Consider the following 11488-nt stretch of genomic DNA (forward strand, 5'->3'; position numbering starts at 1 on the left):
TTTATTGGCGGTTCAGACATTTCAGTACAATTCTGCCAACATTTCAGCATAAATTCTGCCATAACTGATTTAATACCCGGTCTATATCAAAACTATCTGTTCGAATTATCATATACTTTCTGTTACCGGAATGACTACTGAATCTATTTCTGTGCGCTTCTGACCCTATCTGTCATTTCCAATTCGAACTATTTGGTATAAACAATTAGTTAATAATATAAATTAAAGAAAAATACCTACCTGGTATTCGGTTCTGACTATCGATATCAAATTCTGTTGTACAATTCTGAAACATTTGACATCATAAGATAATCATTCTCATACCGTACAATCATATATCTGTCACTCTGATCGATGCTCTGTTCTGATTATCGAAATTAAGCTCTGAACATTCTGATTATATTTCTGATCTACTCAAATTCTCGAATTCAGCTCTGATTCTGTTTGAATAATCTATATCAAACACTGACTCAGAATAACAGTACTATCAAATTAGAATAATATCAATAATCTATATTGATCTAGTGAGTTTAGTAAACTCATAAAACGGCAATTCCTGGCAATATTGTCAATTCTCACTAATCAATCACGTCTTCATGTCGTTTTGATCAACTGCTATATATCATCTGCAAATATAATATGTCCTCAGACAATATAAGCTGTCTCAAATATTGTGTTAGAACAATAACAATACTCAGGCAGACACAAAACAACAATCGTATACAAAAATCTGTCAATTCAGACTAAAATAAATTTATGACATTTCTGCTCTGTCTGATATCGGTATTATTCTTATCTACTGATCATGATCTCAACTGTGTCAAAATCAATAGGTATACTAACTTCAGATATCGCATATTCTGAATACAATCTGTTTCAAGCAGATTTTATATCTGAATAATTTCTGTATACAATAATCACAGTTCTCAGAGTATTCAATACAATCTTCAGAGATTCGATTCAGTCAATCAAATGCTGTAAGTATATCAAGCTATCATAGATACAACAAGCATGAAATCATCAGAATATCTCTGAACATACTGAAATATGCCAAAGAGAAACATGAAATCAGATGTAACTCCTGGTCGGTACTCTTCTACTGATCTTTCAATTCTTTCAATGTCATTCTGTACATTCAATATCATTCTGTACTGAATTCTAAAACACAACCAGTACCTGGTATCAATTCAATTCTGAAATCTATCTTTCTGATATAAAGCAAATATGAAATCTTATCTGGCAATTATCAGCCAACTCGTACATTATTGGCAAGTCTGCCAATGTTAGGCTCGATTTCAGTACATCTACTGAATACATAAGGATACCATCTGCTCCTTTCTGTATCAATCGAGTCATAGACAATACAGATATCAAAGGAATTCTAAATCTAGAATCCTTACCGAGGAATTTCTACTCATCATTCCTATCTGGTCTGAATCTTATATTTTTCTGACAGGAATCTACAATAGTTCTGTACTTGTTCAGTATATTAATATCAATAATGCGGTCAATTCAGAAATACAAGTACATCATAATCTAACTCGACCTCATTCTCATCTTACTGTAGTATACAATATTTCACAGAAATTTCTGATATCAATCTTTCTTTCCCAACAAGTAAGGGAATCAATACTACAGTACAATCAGACTCAACAGGTACAGCATATCTCAATGCAACTCAGTCAAAGGTAATCATAGGGAATGCATTAGTATATATCAATACATATGCAATATAATCATAAAAAAATAGTACCGGCCACTCTATCATCAGGTGTGTCCTGTGTTTGTTCCTCGGTCTTCTGCTCCCTAAACTCTTAGAGAATTTCTCGGAGGACAAACTCTAGCAAAGTGTCCCGGCTGTCTACAAATATGGCAACTACCAGTCACTCCCTGGCATTGCTCTGTGGAATGTCTCCCTCCGCAAATCCTGCAATACACTCCAGTATAACTTGGGCTGGAACCACTGGAGCTAGTTGAACCGCTCAGTCCGCTTCCTAACTTCTTGAATGGTTTCTTTCGAGCTTTCAGCAAATCTTGCTTTCCACTCGTACTGCCTTTATCAAATCTAAGAAGGGATTGCTGTGTCTGAGGTTGTATCTCACACACCCTTTTTAGTTGTCTAATCAGACTCGTCTCCGCTCTCTTCGCTTTACTCAAGGCATCAGCAAAATGATAAGGTCGCTGCATATTCATCAATGCAACCATCTCCGAGTTCAATCCTCTGATGAACTGATCCGCTACAGCTTCATCATTCCCAATTACATTAGGAGCGAAACGCAGTAGAATAGAGAATTTCGCAACATATTCTTCAATATTCAGTTGGCCTTGTCTCAAATTCTCAAATTCTGCTTTCTTCCTCCCGGTACGAAACTGAGAAAAATCTTCGATAAAATTCAGTTCTGAATATTTCCCAAGAAATCAATGTACCTCTCTGTTCTAGCATTCTTTTACTTGTAATCCACCAACTTCTGGCATTCTCTCGTAACTGGTGGAATATCAGTTTAATTCTCTGCTCATCTGAATAATCAAGTAAATCAAACAGTATTTCTATATCATCAAACCAGTTCTCACACTCTTCAGACGTCTCGATACCACTCAGAATCGGCGGCTGAAATAACTGAAATTCTTCCAAGTGTATTTCCATCTGAGTTTCTGATACATCTATCTGTTCAGTCGAAGTACTACCCCTTTCTGGAATTCTCCGTGGAGGTATATCTGCTTATCAAAACATTAGTACTCAAATACTACAAATCTGTTCCAATCTTTCTCTGATCATCTTACTGCTGTTCATGAATCAGATCTGATTCATACTCAATAATACATATTACCAATTCAAATCAGATAATCAGGTAAACATGTATTTCAAAGCAGTAAGGCATACTGTCATGCTAGCACACACTATGTAAATCAACATCAAAATAAGTCTCATGCTAGCAATCACATGCAAGGAAAGAAAACTCAATCTATCTACCCCGCTCATTTTCTTCTATCTCAGTCTAAAGGATCTATCAGCTCTGATACCACCTGTTGTGGGGACCTGGACGCTAATCATCATCTTAATCATCTTTGGGATTTAATTATCAATTAAGATAAACAGGGTCTAAAATTTTTTCTTTAAAATGCGGAAGGTAATGGAATCAATCTATTATACATCTCAGTATAAAAGTACAATAATGAACAACAATTATTCAAACAAGGCTAAGGTTCAACTACTAAATTTCAAGTATTAAACCAAGTCGACAATAAGTCCGGAATCACCACTCTAACTCATCTCCTCTCATCATCTTCTTGACCCCGATCCTGTTCCACCTGTTGTCATGCACACATACAAAACAAGACAACAGCCGGATACTCCGGTTAGAATAAATCCCAGTATAAAACATGTATACATGAATATACACAATATAAATCATAAAGCATATTATCATGCATAAAATTCATAACAATAGGTTTCATAGTCTAGGAAACCCAATAAAAATAAGCATGCAGTAACAATGGATTCCATAATCTCTGAAATCAAATTCAAATAAGCATGCAACTCAATTCAATTCATATCTTGACTCGACTCGACTCTAACTCTAGGGATCCCGGTGTGAATAAGTCGTCACTGTCTGTCACCTACCCTCCCAATCGGGGTAACTGTACGTCTTATTCCTAGACTTCGGTCATATCTGTATCGAATGTCTACAATCGGAGTGAATCTGATCCGAAGCGTCGATACCACCGAACATCTAGTTTGGCAAGTCTGCCAATGACTTTCCTATCTCAATGCTTGAATATAAATCTATAAACAAGACATAATCATCATCAAATATAATTAATAAATCTAGTATGTGATTTAGGGAAACTCCAACTAAGTCTGATTCGAGTCGTATCTCCCGAATTCACATGAATTATACCTTTGTCTTCCCGGTCTGACGAAGATAAAGTCTTGTATTCCAATCTTTCCATACCCAGTCTGGCAATGACAATCGCATAAATACAATATCAGTATATAATTCGATTCAAAACCTGTTCTGATCAATACTCAAATCAGTATATAATCTGATCCATATCTGAACAAGGTAGAATCTAATTCATATCAACGATATCATAGAAATCATTACTGAATCCTGATCACTCTAAATCAACTGATGTTTCGACGGCATAAAAATACAGTTTCGATCTCCCCGTCAATCTCAACATCACAGATATAATATCAGAATTCATAATCTAAATATCTGTACACTTAAGATCAGTAACAACACAACTCTGATATCAAATCTCGATCAATATCTTTCGAAAATCATAACAATTGTATAAACAGTCTATTCTTTAATCTGACTCCAACTATACAATGTCTACTGTAGTAGAAACATCATATCTGATTCATATTCAATTCTGACAATATCATAAATTCACATCATGTCTAAACGTAACGAAACTTACGTCTAGTTGTAGCCTGCGTCGATAGGAACACAGTATTGAAGTCGGATTCACAATCGGACGGATGGATCTCCAAAATCTTCAATCACAAATTTAAATCCTTCCTCGGAGCCTTTTCTTGATTCCTCTCTGAATTGTGAAGAATGAATCGATTGTATATCTATATATATATTGCATGCAACACCAGGAAACGTGGCTTATTTTTCATGCTGCACGTCACACCGCGGGTGCGCTCATTCAATAACCGCGGGTGCGCTCAGTGTAATGATATACATCAACTTTTCCGAAAGCTTCGACCGCGGGTGCGCTCAGTCCTGTAACGCGGGTGCGCTGACCTCACTGTAGCAGCACCGCGGGTGCTGTCTAGATTTCATGCACCACTTCATAATCTCATTTAGTGCTTCTCGTTACATGTCATGCATACTCATATCTTCCGAATATCACATCAATGAAGACTAATAAATCTCGAGCCTTACATGTTAGGAAATTTATTACGTTTTATTCTTAAAAAGAACTTAAAGAATTGGGAAGATTGTTTACCATTTGTTGAGTTTGCTTATAACGTACATTCTACTACAAATTATTCACCATTTGAAATTGTGTATGGTTTTAATCCGTTGACTCCGTTAGATTTGATGTCTTTATCTATTAGTGAAAGGTTAAACATGGATGGCAAAAAAGGCTGAATTTGTTAGGGGTTTGCATGAAAAGGCCAAGGTGAACATTGAGAAGAAAAATGAGCAATATGCCAAGCAGGCCAACAAGGGGAAGAGGAAGTTGGTAGTTGAAAAGGGTGATTAGGTATGGCTACATTTGCGGAAGGAAAGCATCCCCGAGAAAAAACGTTCAAAGCTGCTGCCTAGGGGTGATGGACCATTTCAAGTCCTTAAAAGGATCAATGACAACGCCTACAAATTCGATCTACCAGTTGAGTATAATGTGAGTTCTAGTTTTAATGTTAGTGATCTTTCGTTGTTTGATGTAGGTGATGAACAAGATTTGAGGACAAATCCTTTTCAAGAAGGGGAGAATGATGCAATCGTGGAAGCTTTTTCTTTGTTCAAAATCAAACTTATCAAAGTTTATACTTTGTGGCGTTTGTCGATTTTTCTTACGCGGATTGTCAAAGACGAGTTCTTTGAAGGTCCGTTCGAGTGCCGATTGTTTTCTTGTGATTATTTGTTGCTATGCTTTTCATAGTTTAGAGGTGAATATCACGCAATACTTGATTCAAAAGGTCGTGACATGACACGGATCCTTTAAATGTTAATGAACTGAGGGCGCGATTCCAATTAATCGTATTTGTTTTTCCTTCATACGAGGATTCATATCATTAAAAAGTTAGTGGGCTTGGACTTTGTTATTCCCAATTAATTGTCCATAGTCATTCTACTGCTATCACTGTCATCATTGTTTGATGGGTTTGTGTTGAACTTCAACATGTACAATTTGGAGGCCAGCCTTAAGAGTTGGGCAACATGATGACTAGTTAAAAAGCCACCATCAAGAAGGAAAAACCAAGTTTCTTCGTGGGATCTTTGTTTGGGACGAAGAAAGGGATAAAAGGGAAGAGTAATAAGCCTTCTCTTCCTTCCAAGAAAAACAAGAAGCAAGCTGCAAACAATTCTAAAGGGCCCGAAAAGCTTGAGAAATTATAAGACATTTACTTCCGTTGCAAGAAGCCTGTACACTGGAAGTGCAATTGCTAGGAGTATTTTGCTGGGAAGGGTTGTGGAAACGGTATGTTTTAAATAATGTCTAAATTAATTCAACTTCTTGGGTATTGGATACGGGATGTAGATCTCATGTATGCAATAATTTGTAGGCGATGACAAGAACTAGAAGGATGCGGGAAGGTGAGACCTTTTTGAGGATGGGCAATGGAGAAAGGGTTACTACACTGGCCATTGGAGATTCATAGGGTTGCTGCACTGAATCAGATAGAGTCGTGAACCCACATCTAGCTGTATCCCTTAATCATTGAGAGTCACACAAGTATCGGATTCTGTATTTTCGTTGAGAAATTCAAAGTTTAAGAATTTGAATTTGGAGGATATAATTTAATGGAGATAAAACGAGATGCTTATAAAGAAGTTAATAAGTTTATTCTATAAGATGGAATAAATAGAAGTTAGCTTAATTTCTAAATAGAAGTTAGCTTAATTTCTAAATGATGCTTTTTCTTACTTTTGAAAATAAGGAGTTTGAGGTGATTTTATACGCCGGAACGTAAATTTTATCGGTGTTGATTTTTCAACAAAAATACAAACGTTTTGGCAACCCAGCTAATAAATTCACAAACTTTATTAAACAAAATTATTTTTAATATTTTAATTAAAACTAATGGGCTAAATGGGCCTAATTAACATGGTTAATGGGCCAAGGATTTGATTAGTGTCTAATTAACTATTTAATATGCAATTTTGACCCCATAACCCTACTCATCACACGCCCCACCTCCCCAATGCAATCAAAATTCTCTCCACTAGAAAATTACACGGCACACACATTAAATTGAAGGAAAAAGTTGAAAATTTGGCTTAGGAAATTCAAGCCAAGGTCGTCGTCGCCGTTCTTCGCAATCGTCAACGGTCAAAGGCACGCCATATTCTTTTCTTCAAACATCTATCACACCATAGTATTTTATTTAATGATTTTTTTCATTAAAACATGTCACACAATTCACAATTTTCGTAACTATACATATATGTGTCCTAAACTCTTGATTTTTTTATCCAAAACATGTTTGTTATGTTGTCAAAGGGGCTGCCATGAATTAGGATGATATAAGGCATATTTTACACGAGTTTAATGGCATAGGACACGCGCAAACAGGCTGAACATGCACGAGAGAACAAGCTGGGGCCAACTTTCTAGTTGGTGTTTGTATGGCTCGGTTTTATTGGGATTGAGGGCTTGGCTGGCTTTGGCTGGGACCAGGGGCTAGCTAGGGGCGTGGATGAGTCAGGGAGAGAGTCCTAGCCACGCTAGGACTCGAGTCCAGAGGGCTGGGGGGGAGTCCTAGCAAGCTAGGACTCCCATCCGAGAGCATAGGGAAAGCAGCGCAGAGCTCAGCAATCGTGCAGGGTTTGTGGCTCGGTCAGGGGCTTTGGGCTGGGCTGGGCTAGGCTAGGTCCTTAGGGTCCTAGGAGGGTGCAAAAGGGCTGCGCTAGGGGCTGGTATGGTTTGGTTCCAGTAGGGCCGAGCAAGAACATGAAACCGTGAGGAGAAGCCATCAAGTGCGCAGGTTGCTGTCATCTGGTTCAGAGTTCCGTGCTTGGGGTTCTATGGGTTGGGCAGGTCTGGGTAGGGTCTCGCCATGGTCCAAGGTTGGTTAGGGTCAGGTGGGCTTGGTGGTGGCTTGGCTGGGAGAGTCCTAGTTGGGTTAGGAGTCCAAGACACACAAGGAGACTCGCACACACACCCACATGCAATCGGGTTCAATGACAGCAGGCCTTTCGTGGGTTTAAGGGGCTGGTCAGGGGCTTGGGCTTGGTCATGAGGGTCCCTAGATGGGTTGGATAAGTTTTGGCTCAAGGTGGCTCGGGCGTGGCTCGAGTAAATTGGGAGATGGCTCGGGTGGTTCGTAAAGGTGTCAATTTCGAGATTTTAAGAACTAAAATTGAATCCATGGGTCCACGGGTGTGGCTCATGACTTGGAAGGGTAGAATAAATAATAAAAATGCTATGTTTAAAATTTGGGATCAATATAATGAGTTTTGGATTTATATGGAATTTAATCGCCGTACGAAACGCTAATTAACGAATTAATTGAAATGCCTAGTTTTAAGCTTTATAAAATTATTGAAAATTATATTTAAGCTCAAATAATTATTAAAAGTCTAATTTTTTATTTTGGGAATTTTATATTAAGGTTTGGTTTAATTCGGGATTAAAACGCATTAATATGTTACATTTAAAGATTAATTTAAAAGTCCTCGATTTAAGTTAAATAAAATTATGAGAAAAGCTTAAATAATTATTTGGGACTTGTTAGAGTCAATGAAATTAAGAAAATGTCATAAACGTGAAATTTTACGTCCAGGGGTAAAACAGTCATTTTAGACCTAGAAATTAGTAAACGTCATGGCAATGCCTTGAATGTTGTTTTTTGTGCTAATATGATTATTTTCAATGGTTATGGATGTTTATGAAATTTTATATGTTAAAAGGATTATTTTAAATATTTATGAAATTTTATATGTTTAGGGATTTTTATGTCAAAATGTTTATTTTAAATATTTATGATTTAACATGTCAAAATGTTATTTTAAAGGTTTATGATGTTAAAATGTCATTTTAAATGTTATGAATTTTTAATATGTTAAAAATGTTTATCTTAAACGATTATGGATTTTTATGATAAACGATAACTTTAAAAGATATGTTGCATGTTTGTTTTTAAAAGGAAAAGGATATTAAATGCAAGATTTATAAAGTGATGAAAATGTAAAACGTTGAAGGAAGTGAAATATTTGTGACTATTGAGTATATGAGGACTTGAGGCAAGAATGAGAATATTGTGAGGGGAAAAGGCCCCAGAGGGAGCCCATTTTCGGGAGAAGGCCCCAGAGGGAACCCAAGCGTGGGAAAATGCCCCAGAGAGAGACCGTCTATGGGATTAGGCCCCCGAGGGAGCCCCGATGATCGTATTTCCATTCGATGAGGATAGGCTAGGGCCCAGTTGACCGGACCGGTGAGAGTGTTGCTGGTGTCCTCCACCGCCCAGTACTGTGGTTTCATGTAGATGGATCCATCGACTTTTTGATGTTTGAGGAAAGTCACAATTAACGATCTGAATTCAATAAAAATGAAATATGCATATGCTCATGATGAAAGGATTTATGTTATGAAATGAGAAAAATGAAAAATGTTGAGGTTTATGTTATGCATGTTCATATGAATATGTTGAGTATAATATGAAAAGGTTTACGAAAATGTTTATGAAAATGTCTATGTTTAAAGTTGATGCATCATTATGAAAATGTTTATTTTAAAAGTTTATGCATCATGAAAGGTTTTTTTTAAAACGTTTATGGTTAAATTTTATGCATCTTCAGGAAAACGATATTTTAAGTACAAGTAATTTTCACTGTTGCATGTGATTTGTATATGTATTATTTGTTATCAAGATTATGGTTTGTTGAGTCTTTAGACTCACTAGGTGTGATCGATGCAGTGATTATGCTAATTATGATAATGGAGGTCTTGATGGTTGACTTTACTGGATCGAAGGTGCACATAACCCGAGGACCGACGCTAGTTTCCGCACTAGTATATGATTTATGATTTTAAATTATGTTAAAGATATTTTTACGACGATTATTTATGAGTGGTTTTTGAGGGGTTATTGTATGTGCTATACTTTTCAAATGTTATTTTAGATTTATTAAATGTTAGTTGGTTGTTTTATTTTAAAATGATGTCAAAAATATTTTATATAAGTTATATGGTTCGGCCGATGCTATGTGAGGTTTGAAAAAAAAATAAAAGTTCTAGTACGTTTTAAGCAAAACGAATAGCAGACGTTTCAAGTTCACTAAATGGCAGCTGCCCAATATTGTAGATGAAATTTTTGATCATAGAAATTTTTGTATTTTCATTAAATGAACAAACCTTATATCCTTGATACATCGACGCTGCGGACAATCGATAGGGGTTATAATGAGTTCAGTATCATTTACGTAGTGAATTTAGAATTAGCGATTAAATGATGGTACTAGTAGTGGTGAACTACTTATATGTACAAATTCTCATAAATTGTTATAGAGGGTTCTAGAATTAATTGATTAATGAATTAATTATATACAATAAATAATGGTATTTAATTTAATTAATATGTTTATACGTTTATTAAATGTGGCATGTGTAAAATCAAGTGTCTGAACATTCTGATCAAACTTCTGAACTGCTGTAACTTTCAAAATCAGCTCTGATTCGGCTTGAACCGTATATAATCTCAACAACGTACACAATCTGTATCAAATACGGATTTAGAATAATAGCAATATCGGCTCAGATTCTAAATATCAATCATCTCTACTGATCTAATAAACTCATAGAACGAATTTCTGACAATATTGTCGATCTGACTAACTGATTACAATCTTCAACGTTGTTTAGATCAACTGCTATATTATTTTCAGAACGTATTGCCCCCCAAACATATACTCTGTCTCAAATACTGTTTTAGAACAATAACAATTCGAAGCAATTTCAAACACAGTCACATATCATAATCTGCTAAACTCATGAAAAATAAAATTTCTGCATTTCTGACTCGGTGTCATTCCCAGCCACTGATCATGCCTCAGCTGTGCTAATATCAATCGGTATAACCATATTTGGATATCACATACTCGGAATACAATCTGGTTCAATCAAGATTCATATTTGAACAATTTCTGTATACAATAATTTCAGTTATCAGATCCTTCAATACAAGATATTCGATTCAGTCAGTCACTATGCCACGATTATATCACAAAATATCATAGATAAACGGCATAAAATCATCTGAATACCTCTGAATACAGGATTCATCAACCCATAATCAGAACTGAAGTATTTTACAGAGAAACACACAATCAGATGTAATTTTCGGTCAGTAAATCTTCTAGCTGATATTTCAATTCTTTCAAATCAATCAGTATCATTCTGTACGGACTTCTAAAATAAAACCAGTACCTGGTATCAAATCAAGGCGGAAATCACTCTCCCTGATATAAGGCAAATCCGGAATTTCATCTAGAAAGACTTTAGCAATTCTCCTGCTACTGACCAATCAGCTCATGGTATATTCATTTCCAGTAATCATCTGAATGCATAAGGAATAATTCCATTCCTTTCGATAATCATCGAATTATAATTAATACGGAAATGAAAGGAATTCAAAATCGAAAATCCTTACCGTACATTATTCATTCTTCAGCCATTTCAGGTCCGAATCTTACCATCTCCTGGTAATAATCTACAATAGCTCTGTACTTGTTCAATATATCCATATCATAATGCTGCCAGAATCATACTATACAAGTTACACACTAATCTAACTCAATCTCAT

Source organism: Primulina tabacum, chromosome 10, assembly GCF_025594145.1.
Source record: "Primulina tabacum isolate GXHZ01 chromosome 10, ASM2559414v2, whole genome shotgun sequence".
Taxonomy (NCBI): Eukaryota; Viridiplantae; Streptophyta; class Magnoliopsida; order Lamiales; family Gesneriaceae; genus Primulina; species Primulina tabacum.